We start from the raw sequence: 13,811 nt of genomic DNA, 5'->3' as shown, positions 1-13,811 counted from the left end.
AATATGTCCTTTTCTGTTTCTAGCCTGGATTTTTGTGTGACAAAATCAGTCCTGGGAGCCAAACCCCATTTAACTGAATGAGGAAATAATTTCTCTGTATATTGTCCGTCTTAAAGACTGCCACAAACTGGCCTCTCTGCAAAGTGATGCCTACAGTTCCTACTGCTATAAACCTTTCAGAGTGTTTAAAGGTGCTAGCTTATTGGAAAGGGCTTGGTTTTGTTCACTAAGGTCAGGAAAAATCACGGATCACATCAAAACAGGGAAGATGCATTTGCTCCCAGGTCTTGCCTGCGTTACTGTTAATCAGCCGTATCCAGCAGGAAGATGCGCGTCGCCTTTAATGGGGGGATGAGGAGCAGGAGGAGTGTAATCATCCCTCATCAGCGAGACCCTCAATCACTGCACTTCAAACAGCTGGGGGTACATAACCTCAGCTTCATTTGAAAATTTTAGTACCTTTTCTCTTAGCTGCTTCCATTTTATGCCTCCCCCCCCCTCATAAATTTTTATGATTTTTTTTTTAAAAGGAGAATTTATGGGTGAAATGGCAGAGACCTTGTGAAACGTGGAAGAGCTAAAAGGCTATCACGGTGGTAAATGAGGCTAAATGGTTCTCCATCACCAGCTGTTTAGAGTTCAGTGATTGAGTCTAACTGACAAGAAATAATTACCCCCTCTCAGAGAGGTGAAATGGGTCCTCACACTGTGAATGCTGCTGATGAAGGGGCTGTCCCGGGAGAAAGCAGGAGCCTTTCCAACAGTTTCTATGCCTACATTTTGGTTGCCTAAACCCCTCGCGAGCATCTTGCACTAGGGTTTTAACTTGCACAAGGTGATGTCCTTCCATGACTCAGCGCATCTCTCCTGTCTTTCTGGTCCCAGGGAAGTTCAAAACTCTGACACACCTTGCAGCGATGAGCCCAGAGCCAAAGTATTCCCTGTATTATTGATTAAAACTGGCGAGTGTCTTTTAGCCTTTTTTATTTCAAAGCAAGAGCCCTTATGTTTCTTACTGTAGAGATGCGCATTAGGATCTAAAAGCACCTGGTTGTTTTTTTTTTTCTTGTTTTCTAATCAATTACAAGGAACAAATATGATGAGTGAATTTGTTTGCAGGCTGGAGAGAGGGAATGCCTTGACTTAAATTGGGGAAGGAATAACTTGCAGTGCTCCAGTGTGAAACCTGTGTCTTCATAGATAATGCTGAAGCCAAATCCTTTTTCTTTTTTTAAATCACAAACCCTAAATATTTGGAACATACAAGAAACATTAGGTGAGACACAAAAATAAGCATGATGACGATGGCTTGAATGCCACTATGTTTCTCTGCTTTTATTGGTTATGTTACTGTATTGGTGAGAATGCAAATGCTTTGGATACATCGAAGCAGATAACAGAGTTAATTATTATTGCACAAGAGCCTGTCCAGGGTTGTGCAGCGTACTGCTCAAGCAAAAGCAGGTACCACCTCAGGTCAGCTCAGGAGGGTGAGAGGTTGTAGTGGCTGGAGCCTGACAACACTGTCACCATCACCCATCTAGTTTCTTTAGAAGATGATGACTGGTCACCAGATGGCTGCCGTGAGCCACCATGGTGCAAACAGGGCTTGGTGGAGCCTCAGCAGCGAAGGACCAACCCAGTGAGGCTCTGTATCGGTCTCTCAGTTTCATTACTCCTCATTTAAGTGGTTGTTTCTGATGAAACTGCATTTTGAGGTGAGGATTTCAGCCATGAAATGGCTGAGGACTCATGCGTTCCAACAGGCCATGTACCACGCATGCAGCGTCACTGGTTTGGCCTCCTCATGATGTGAGCTGCTGCCACCTCAGCTTCTTCCCCCCAGTTTGGTCTCAGAAGGAGATGGGTTGGGCAGCGGTGACAAGGCAGTGTGCTAGAGACCACCGAGCCTCATGCCACCCCAGTGACAGACCCTGGCTGACACCGGTGATCTTCAATGGAGAGTGCATCTCCACTGAGCCGGGGGAGAGCAGCCACAGCATCCTCTGAGCATCCTCCTCCTGCCGCGCTGGCGGTGTCTCTCCATTTTGGTAAGAAAGGAGCCACTTGGTTTTCTTTGCTGGGAAGGAAAAGGGTGAAGAAACGTATCTGGGAACTGCTGCATCCTCACTTTTCCCTCTCCTCCTGCGGGAACAGTTAAACAAAATAGGTGGTTTATTGAGCACATAAATGCTTGTTTTATCAAAACAATATAAACAAATACCCTCAAAAGCCTAAAAATACCCTAAAAGAACGCCAAAATCCCACCTGCAAAACCTGCCAACCCACCAAGCGGAAAGACTCAGCTGGGAACAGACTCCGTCCTCCCATCCACCAAGCAAGCACATGCTCCCGGTCACCAGCGGCTGCCCAGCAGCAATGCCAGCTTCACCTGTCTGCTAAAACATGAACATGGAGGACAGGACTTTCCCTTTGTGAACCCATGTTGACTGTGCCTGACTATTGCATTATTTTTTCAATGCCTTTCAATAGTATTCAGTATAATCTTCTCCATAATTTTTCCAGGAACTGAGGTTAGGCTAATGGGTCTGTACTTCCCTGGGTCTTCCTTCACAACCTTTCTGCAGATTGGAACAACGCTGGCTGGCTTCCAGTCAGCAGGGACCTCCCCAGGCTGCCAAGACCTTTGGTACATGATGGAGAGGGGTCCTGCTGTAAAGGCTGCTAGCTCCTTCAGAAGTCTGGGATGAATCCCATCAGGCCCCATGGACTTGTGAACATCCAGCTGATACAGCTGGTCCTTTACAGTGGGAGAGATGAATCAGACCCAGGATCTCCAGCCAAGGGGCTGGGCAGCAGGGTAAGGGGTCAGGTAGGTGAAGGCGATGCTTACCCCAGGGATCATGGAGAGACCTGAGGGAAGGTAAGGAGAAACCTTCAGTGCTGGAGAATGGTCTGAGTAACCCAATCTTCAGTGCAGAGACAACCAGAAAGAAATTGGTTTCCTCTCACCTAGAAAAAGCAAGTGGTTCAGGGTTTATTCCCCTGCAGTTTTTTTCCTTTGTACCCAGCTGCTTCTGTCCTTTCTAATAAACCTCTTTGCAAAGCAGAGGAAGGGGTCGAGGTGACAGGAGCTCCCACCACACAGCTCCAGACAGGGTTTGGGCCGTGGTGCATCAGAGAGGCTCAGCTGGTGGGGAAACACGGGTCCCATTCTCACCATACTCCAACATGTCCTTAAATCCCCATCTCCAGGAACAATGTCATCAGGACCCACCTCCTTACATACTCCTGTCCATGGGGTCAAGGTCTTGAAGGTGAGCATTTTGAAACATCAAAAACTTGAAAGCAAATTAAAAAGTGCTGATGCACTCTATTCAAATCCCCTGGGTTTTTAAAAGTGCAGAGCAGGCAACAGAAGGGATGGGAACCTTCTCCATGAAGGTGCTAACTAAAGTTATAAGATATACATGGGTTTGCTTCCCAAGTGAAGATGTGAAGTTACCTATGACAAAAAACATGAAAGCCAAGCTTCACAAAAGTCCTCAGATTTTTTTAAGGTTGCCTTATGTTGGTGAGTGCATCTTAAGGGAGGATGTGCCATTGTGGGAGACAGAGCGAACGACTGCTGCCAGCTCTCCAGAAGGTATTAAGAAAGGTGATTTTTGGCACTGGTTGCAAGGACTCATGCTGGGCATGATAGTACAAGGGCTTTTCTTCTTCTTTAACCTCATGAAGTTAAATAATTAAGTCTGGAATATGTCCTTCAGCCACACCTTGGCCCATCCCCAGGCCAGCAATCCATGATGCGATTCCCATAGGCACGGGGAGAAATTCTTCCCCCAGCACATCCCGCTCCCCTCCTGAGCCTTCTGCCCTGCTCGTGCTGCTTCTTCTAGTACAGGTGGTGGGATGGGGGAAGCCTTCCTCCCTGGGAAGGGGTCCCTCCTTCCAAAGGAGAGCCTGAGGCCAGTCTCTAATCCATTTGGTGGATCAGAGACCCATTTGAAGTGCTTACCTCCCCCTGCCACCGCCTGTCTCTACAGTAAGACTTCATGATGGAGGGACATGGACCCACACAGAGCAATGGGGTGGGCAGAAGCGCTGCCAGGCCACTGGGGAGGAGCGATGCTGAACGTGGTGTTGGTTGTGCCGGAGTTCTGCCTGCCACGCCAAGCCCAGAGGTGCTGGGGGAGGGGTCTGGGCAGGGGCTGGTGTGCCCAGGGGGAGGGTGGATGGGCTGCCCAGCCAGGCGCTGCCGAGCTCCCCGGGGGCTGGCAGCACACAGGGAGAGCAAGACCGCGTTTCCCACAGGAATATGATCCTTGTGCCATTATTAGAAATGCCCCAGGGAAACGCAAAAAATACCCAAAGAACCCCTTGTTGCCATTTTAAACCAGTGTTGTTTATACCAAATACCCCAGAATATTCTCAGAGAACCAGTTTTAACACGTGATTTTGGAAAGGGTGCGAAAAAAACCTTAGGTCAGACTGAGCCAGAGGTGTAGCCAGGCTCGAAACCATTTACAGGAACTAATTACAAGAGGGTTGGGTGGTGTTTTGGTTTTTGGAGGCTTTTTTCCCCTGGCATCCCCAGCAAAGTCTTTAGACAGAAGCGTAAAGAACAGACAAGGAAGCAACCAGCTCTGGAAAGGCAGCACGCTGCAGCATGGGGTGGTGGGGAGGATGCTCCTTGCAGGACACATCTCCATGCTGTAGGGTGGCCCTGAGCCAGCTGCGCTCATGCTCCATGCCAGGAGCTGGGCAGCTGCGACCAAACAAAACACCCAGAGAAGCCAGTGACTTGACTGCTGGCACGGGAAGGGGCAGTGGGCTCGCACCTGGTGACCTGCACAGGAGAGGCAGCCAGCCTTGAGATGCTCATCCCAAATAACCTTGGAGGAAAATATTCAACTTGCCAAAAAAACGAGTGCAAAGTTAAGTATTGCATCAGGGTGTGTGAGCCCAGGTACCCCATGCATGCCACCCCACAATGGCAGAGGGGCTCAAACCCCCCAGCATGAGGGCATCCAGGGTCAGCCTCGCCCCCCGTGCTGCCCTGCCGCCCACCACTGCGGGCTGCAGCCCACTGCGGGTGTTTGGCCCTCCCTGTCACCATCATTGCTGTGGCCAGAGGAGGCCACCACAAGATTTGTGTATCTTCAGACCTTTCACTGGGTTTTAGCCTCAGGGGAGAACATTACTCAGGTTCTAGTGTCATCCTTGCTGATGGAAGCAAGCACTTTGCTGGAGGACTCTGTGGAAACATTGTCCAGCTCACAGCCCTCCTCCAGGTAGGAAATCACAGAATTGTGGATTCATTTATGTTGCAAAAGACCTTAAAGATCATCAAGTCCAGCCACTAACCTCATACTACCAAGCCCACCACTAAACCACATCCCTCAGCGCTGCATTCACACACCTTTTAAATACCTCCAGGGATGGTCACTGAACCATTTTCCTGGGCAGCCTGTTCCAATGTTTGACAACCCTTTTGGTGAAGAAATTTTTCCTAATATCCAACCTAAACCTCCCCTGGTGGGACGTGAGGCCTCCTTCTCTTGTCCTGTCACTTGTTACTTGGGAGAGGTGAACCCCCACCCGCCTGCAGCCTCCTGACAGGGAGCTGCAGAGAGCAATGAGGTCTCCCCTGAACCTCCTTTTCTCCAAACTTATAGAGGAGATCAGGTGGAAAACAATGGTTTAACTCTATTTTGTTGCTAGATTACAGTGTTTGAGGGATGTGGGAGCCTGGCTGACGTGCAGCATAGGGGAAGGCTGATGCAGGGGGAGGTGGGAGCAGTGAGAAGCGATTGCTGACAGTGAAACATCTTTACCTCCTGGTGGATGGCAGGGAAAACATAACACACCACAAACAGTTTGTCGAGGCCACTTCTCGATATTTGGCAAAGCTTAAAATTCCCCAGCCCTGCTGCTGTGTGAGGCTGTTTCTAGGGCTGGCATCAGCAGGCGGTGCTGGGAGGCTGGGCAGGGTGGCAGAGCATCCCTGGGCTGCTGGCACAGCTGCTGCATCCAGGGCAGAGCAGCAAAGCCCTGAGTGTCAGCCTAACCTGGAAAAGGGATTTGGATGGTAGTGGGGAAAGAGGTGTAAAGCCTGCAATGTGGTTTCCATCCTGCTGGCTGCTTTCTAAATGAGCTTCATTATACACATAATTAAAGGAAGGAATTTGAATGCTATTTAGCAGTGTTTTAAGGGTATTAATTTCAAGACTAAGGGCACCTGGAGATTAAATAAATTAACTCACAACCAAATCAGGTTAATTGTCATTTTCTTTACCTGGAGTGAAGCTGAAAAAGGGAAGGTTTTGATTCAGTAACAACTGTGGATATATGAAAGAAAAGCAGGCTGTTGAACAGAGGGAAACTCACTTTGAGAAAAATGAGAGTTAGAGAGCAGAGCAGATGTAAGCAGCTTGGGCTCCAGGGCTGGGGGGGCTGGAGAGGGCACCCTCAGTGGGCAGCCACCCGCATCCCGGCCGAGGATGGATGCCTGTTGTGTGGTCAGCATGGAAGATCCCTGTTCCTCGTAGGCAGGGGCTGGGGTGCCCATTAACATCACTGGACCTGTCACATCAGTCCTTGGAAGGATGCAGAGCCAGGGAAAAGCCAACACAGAGCCTGCGCTTGCCCTGGAAGCACCCTGCCCTCCAAGCAAAGCACTAACCCAGCAAATCTAACAGAAAATGAAGTGCCAGCATGACATGCAAATTCATCTTAAATAATTATGGGTTTGCAGTCTCAGCTCTCAGTCAGCTGCTTCAGAGCATTCCCAGGCTCGGTGGGTCCCACAGCAGGTTGTGGCATGGGCAGGACGTGGGGCAGGCAGGGATGCTGCTGAGCTCAGACACCTGCTCAGGGCTGGGGGCAGATATCTGGGGTGGGAGTTTTGCACTTGAAGGTTTAGACAGACAAAGGTCCCTTCATCACACTGGAGTGAAGCTGGGCTCTGCTCTGACCAGTGCACTCTCTTTCTCCATGCAGGAACAGCCCAAAACTGGGCCCTCCATTGGGCACTGCACTGTGCACCCTTTTGTGGTGGGGTGATGCTCCTCAACAGGAGCAGAGTTGGCCTTTGCCCACGCTGAGAGGTCATCACTTCCTAACCCACATCACACCAGCCCTTTCATTGCAGCCACCAAAAATAGTAACAGCCATAAGCGAGCCCTCCAGGGCATCTCACCTGGACATGCCCATCCAGGCATCCCATCCAGGGCTGTGGCTCTGCACACCTGCCCTGCAGCTGAGCCCAGAGCTCTTTCCTGCCAAACACCTAACCTCTGGGTTTGACATGCCCAATTTACTCGTGCTTAAATCCAAACAGATACCTTCAGTGTGACCTATGGATCTATCCATCTCTTAACCACTGTTCCTACACCTGTAGGTTAGGTGTGACAGTCCCAAAAAACTGTTCTGACATAGCGGTACTAAACACTGCTCTAAATAAGGTGCAATTAGCTGTAGAGCTATCTGTGAAACCTGATGAAGTTCCTGGAGAGACATGACGTATTGCTGAGTGTTGCAGCACTATCAAAACTAGCCGGCTGCTACAAGGCTTTCACCATCCCATACCAGGTTAACTTCAATAAGTGGTTCCCCCACCTTGCCCCAGCACAGCCACCAATGCCCCACAAGGTTTCAAAAGTTCATCTACCGTTTGTGCTGTTTCTTCATCCTCTTCAGGCCAGTCCACCCTGCTTCTTGCCTCTCCTACATCCAGGGCACTCCCTCTCCTCCCTCTGCTTCTTCCAGGTCTCTCTTCCTCCAGGGCTCCTCTTCCTTCCCCCTTAGAGCTATTTAACTACTCAGCAGGAACCAGCCACAGCTGCACATTGTCCACGTCAGCCAACCCACCGCCCCTGAAGCCAGCCCCCAGCTGTACATTATCAATGTTAATTAACCTGCCTTCATTCCTCTGTAATTCCTCTACAGCTGAGTGCTTATTTTTCCATAACTGTTATGGCTGACCATATGTTAATGTACTTGAAGGATGGGCAACATTTCAGCAGAGGACCCATCTCTGAGCCTTCATCGTTCAGAGTTCACAACCCCTGGGTTTCTTCCTACATCTCTGTCATCATCCAGACTCACTCTAATCCTAAGCAAAAACTTCAGCTTCAAACCCCCTTCCTTCCTACACATATGTGCTCCTTCCCAAAGCTTTTCCCCTAATTCTGGTGGAAATACCTCTCCTGATAGCTCCTAGCATCATACTAACTTTCTGCAAGGGTGTGCCACGTTCATGATGGTTACATGGAGGTGGCTAATGCCTGTAGGACCCATTTCTCCTCTCTTACCTCCAGTTTCTGATACGAATTAACTGGTTTTACTTCTTATGTGCACAAGGAGCACTTTCTATTATTTATTTTCACATCATTTCTGTTATCTAGTCAAGGTCATCTCGTGCTTCCTGACCAGCATTTTGGTCACCTTTATTGACCATGGCCGCTTTCGTCTTGTCACCCACCACAGCATACTCCAAAATTTTTGCCAGGGGTATTAGAATAGATGAGTGAAACGATCAGTCCTTGAAGAGGTCCATTTGTCTTTTCCTTCCATTTTCACAATGAGCCTTTCACAGCCCCTCGTTGCCAAGCCTTTCAGCTCACACACTTGTTTCCATCTTCTTGGGCTTAGGCAGCATCTGCTAATGTAACATCACTGCAAATTCTTCTTAGATCAATTGTTCTGCCTAAAAATAAAATTGCTGACTTTATTAAAGAACTGTCCTACATTAACCAATCCAATCAATCCGGTACTATATATCCTATTTTCTGTTTGGCTCTCTATCTTTGATCCTTCTTTCATCTAAAACCTGTTGTGTTTTCTTGTGCAATGCTGGGGTTCAGATATTTGCCCTGTGCTTGCTCAGGCCCCCTCCTCCCTACCACAAATTAGAGTTTCTGCTTTTGCAGTTGCCTTGTCACCTGCCAACACAGCTATTTTGGTGGGTGTGTTTAACACCATCTTTCCTGGACACGTCATCTCACATGTTGGTTCCCTCCTGCTCTTGGATGGAGAGCAGCAAGGCTTCTTGTTTTAAAGGCATAAAAGAGCAAGTTTAATTTCCATTGTGGATGCAGTCATTTTGCATACAGCCTTGTTACCATGAGCCATTTTTCTGTTCCTCCCATGTTCAATATCAGCATCCTCCTCCAAACCAGGGCAAGGTACTTTTTAAGTCACACCTCAGTTATTTTTGACTCCCGCAGGGTGAACAAAGTTATCCTTGCACAGCTTCATCTTTATCTGGATGTTTCAAAGACCTTTAGCTTTTGCCTGTGCAAAGCTGAGCTACAAAACCTGACTTTTGGAAATTTTCCTTGTAAATCTTCAAGATTGGTTTCTTTGCTGGTCATTGGCTTGCCAGCTTGTCTGCAGGAGTGTGATCGGCCTGCAGTTCTGTCAGTCTCTGGTTCTGCTTTGCTTAAGAGTGCCTGAAAAGGACTAGAAAAGCATTTTCAACACTTTAGTGGTATCACAAAATCATCTAAAACACAGAGAAAGGCCAGGCAGATGCAGGGAGAATAGCTGTTACCTTCAATACCTCTGAAGGGCTTCACGATGCATTTGGGCAGTGCGTCAGGACATTGTTGGTTCAGATAACACAAGGTTTTGTTAGCAAACTCTTGGTTTTTGCTTTTGGCCCCAAAATGTGCTTGGCCGCTTGTGCAACCCCACTAGCGCCAGAAAGCCTTGTGTTGTTCTCGTTTGATGACTTGTTCCTCTCTGGTACAAGGGACGTCGGGGAGGTTGGCTCCGTTTGGAACCCCAAGTCAGGAGGCGCTGGGGAAGTGGGAGCAGAGGGGATGTCCCCAGCCCCAGTGTTAGCCCTTCCTCTCACTCGCTTCCTTCTCTGGCATTTCTAAATCCACTTGGGTGCTGGGGCAGGAAAAAAAAAAACTCCACATAGTGTGAGGGGTCTGCACCACTTATTTTTGCAGGCTGTTTGGGGAGTCTTCTTCTGCTCTCCACCATTGTTTTCCTTCCCAATAAACCTGATGAGGCCTTTTCTAAGGAACAGGCTGTCAAACCTACTTTCCTTAGGACAACCTTCCTTCAGACAGTGGTGAACCTTTTATAAAATACGCAACACCACCATGTTTCACCTACTTCAAATGAGTGTCCATGGAGGACCAGGATGACCTGTTGTCTTGTAGACAGGCTGAGCTGGGTGGGCTGGCATCCAGCTGGCTGGTTCTTACTTCTCTGTACCTTTCAGCATCAAAGAATTTAAATGTTCCACTGAGCTACTTTTGACTTGTCTCCTAATGCCAAATTCAACTGTGCAAACTTTACCATGACATAAATACAAGATCATTTTTATCTCAAGTTTTATTTTATTTTCTTTTTCTTTGCCTCCAGGTCTTCAAGATTTCAGGTTCACCTTCTTAACATCTTTGCTGCAAACAATGAAGGCTGGAAGCTACCTTGAAAAAACCCAGCAGAATCTGAAATGTGCATGCAATCACATGGCCCACGGAGTCAGAAATTTTAAAATGCCCCTAAGTATTAGGATATTCAAAACAAACAAAGAAGAGGTTTAGTAAAACTACTCTAAAAAAGTCCAACTATTATGCACTGTTGTTATCTGAGAAGTTCTGTCATCAAGATGATATTTCAGCAGCTTTAGACAGATGAGATTTCTAAAGGGGATTTCTAATTTGTATTTGTTTTTAATTTGGGGTTTGGATCGCAGCAGCGGCAACAATTTGTTTTGTTGTGTACTTATGGCTGCACATGTTTAAAATGGTAAATCTGCACTGACCTATTAGACCACAAAAGTGAAACCAGCTTCTGTATTGTCATTCCTTAGCTGGAAAAATAAACCCACAGCATGCATGTATAAGATAAATCATATTTTTACAGCTTTCAGGTTTGGGACTCAAAGGCTGTGCAAGTATTTCAGATTATCACAGCCCTGCCTTTAGAAATAGGGAAATGGTTCTCTACCAGAAAGCAACTCTTTCAAGACAAAAAGCTTTTTTCTAGCTGCTGCCTTTCATTAAAATTATATCATTTTATCCAAAATGAAAACAAAATTTATAAGGATCTTAAAATGTGCAAGTTTCTGTGAGAAAGAAATGAACCAAAATACAGAAAGATGCTTGTTTGGTTTAACACCAACAAAGATATCTAGGTCTAAAAGATAATTCAGAGTTAGCACCAGACCATCCTGTGCTGAGCACCCTGCTGCTTCTTACCTGCCTGTTTTTATTGGCTTTGCTTCTCACCACAAATAAAAATATTTTCCTCCAGTCTCTAAGCCTTAAACACAAACACAGGTCAAGTACGTATGAGTTAATACAGAAACGTTGGTAGGACCTGTTACTTGGTCGCCCCAGCTGTGGCTCTGGATAAGGCTTACCCAGGCAGAGCAGAGAGCCTGGGTTGGTCTCTCTGCTACCTGGGTTCATCATTTGATGACAAATCCATCTTCTTTGGCTAATTTCTAAGCCTTGGACAAACATATGCATAATTTTACTCATTCAAGTTGCTTCATGCCCCAGGATGAAGGAGGCTCTGAGCAGCGACAGGTGAAACCACAGGTTGATAATAACAGCCCAGCATCCAGGTCCAGCCTGGGCATTTTGGGGTGGAGAGCAGCAGTTATTAGGAATATGGCTCTGATTTACACCATGGAGCCCCCAGAGCAGCAGAAAGGTCCCATAGCATCTCTCACAGGGCTGGTGAGGTGGACAGAGCCATCCAATCAAGTGACATCAGCTGCAAAACTTCTCATTTCCATGAGAAATCCTTCTGAAGCGTTTCTTGGGAATGTCCTAAATAATACTTGCTAGTGGGAGTGGAAGGTGCTGACAAATCCGGGGGGGTGGGGGGCGGAAAAAAAAAAAAAGGAGCTTTATTGCAAGTGGGTGATGAAAGTAGCACTGACCACAACAAGGGAGCACGTTTCATTACAGTGGCTGCGGCAGAGCCTCCGTGAAAATTACAGGGAATGCTAAAGCAGCCCTGGAAAGGATTCAAACAGAAGTTTGCTCTCGGCATGACCATCATGGAGAGTCGGCAACAGGGAAAGAGAGCAAGAGGGAAGCAGTGTTCTTGTCCTTCTTCCTGTAGGTGCCAAACCCCACGGTCTTTAATGAACATGGAGACAGGGCAGGAAAGAGCCAGAGGTCAGAGATGAACGCCTTTGAAACATGCACAAAACCAAAGCAGTTAGGTGGTTTATTTTTTTTTTTTCTGGCAGGACTAGTGTTCTGTTTTCTCCCCCAGCTCTGGTTCAGAGACTGACACATCTAACCTATGGAAGATAATGTTTTTTTAAAATACCTGCATTCTGAGTCTCAGCAGAGCTCAGCAACTCCTTTGTGCCTGTCCCTACCTCCTGTGCCAAAGGAATTGACAATTTTTGCTGCCTTTCTCAACCTTAAATATCCCTAGAGAATATTAGGCCAGAGCATGCAACTGTCTCGCTCTTGACTGAGCTTCTCCTACATTGCCTCTGAATGAGAGTGCATCCCATTCCTAACCCTCTTCCCTATTGATTTTCATGGTAAACCAACATAATTTGGCTGATAGATATTTTTAGTTTCCCTCGCTGCCGATGAATTGTAACCTCCTCCCTCTTTGCTGTTTTGGTTTTTTAAACTTGATCATTTACAAGGGAAAAGATGACCTTGCAGAGAGAGGTAAAAACCTCCCTTCTGTTGTCCAGCCTGGTTGAACCCAGGGATGGGTATGGCTTAGCCCCTCAGAGGCACTCCACGCCTGCTACACAACTGGTAATAATTTTGTGATCAGCCTGTGACTGTTCCAAAAAGTAGGAACAAACGAGTCAAATCACAAATCTAGCGCACTTCCTATCCTGCCTATTCCCAAAGAACAGCACGTCAGCAGTGCCAGAAGACACATGGATGATAAGTTACTAATAAATTCATTGTGTTGCTTATTTTTTTTAATGGGCTAATAAAAACAATCCTCTTCTTCTAACAGTGTGCCACTGGCATGAAAATAAATGGTAGAGTTTGGGAAAATACTTTATACTTGAATTGTAGGAATGGTCATCGTAACAGTCATTAATTGCTATAATTTAGCTTTAATCAGATATCGATTGCATTTATACCAGTTGAGAGAGCAGCTCTGTGCCGGCGGCTGCCAAGCTGCACGATTAACAGGGAATCACTAGAGGTCACTTTGATTCCACCTAAAGGAACAAATCCTGTAAGGTCTGGGGTTTTGTTTCTGCTTTTTTTTCAATGAGGCATTTTTTAAAAGCAAACTGGTTTTGCACATGTGTATAGTACTTCTTTATATTCAACTCCTTGGGGTGAATTTTATTCTGGTGTAAAGAGTAAAACTTTAAAGAAGTTTATAAAGCTGCGTCTATATTCATCAAGAGGAAATTTGGCCCCGAGTTTCTTTTTTAATATGAAACAGCTTCCACTGGATTTGATATTCATGATAACAGATGTCATTATTTAACTCTCAATAAATAGTTCTGTCCTGTCAGGATCCCTATGAACAGGGAAAGAACAGCTCTGATGTATAAATCTGCAAGGAGATACTCTATTTTTGCTGCTTATTCTGTTACACCCAAAGGTGAAATAATATTTTGGTGTGTTTCATTCTCAGCTTCGATCGATAACCAAGGTGCAGACATTTCCTCGATGAGAGAAAAAAGCCCTAAAACTGAACACCTCAGGATCAGGAGAAACATTTGCTGCAGAAAACAACTTCAAGGGGAGCCCAAACTTGACTTCTTTTACATTTGTAAAGTGACAATTTGCCTCCTTCAGAACTTATAGCATGAAATCTGACTTTTCTTTCATTTTGGACATCTGGACTCACTTGGGCTTTACCCTGCTGGC

The sequence above is a fragment of the Falco peregrinus genome, chromosome 5 (assembly GCF_023634155.1).
Source record: "Falco peregrinus isolate bFalPer1 chromosome 5, bFalPer1.pri, whole genome shotgun sequence".
NCBI lineage: Eukaryota > Metazoa > Chordata > Aves > Falconiformes > Falconidae > Falco > Falco peregrinus.
The sequence above is the reverse complement of the archived record's forward strand: the minus strand, read 5'-3'. Positions refer to the sequence as shown.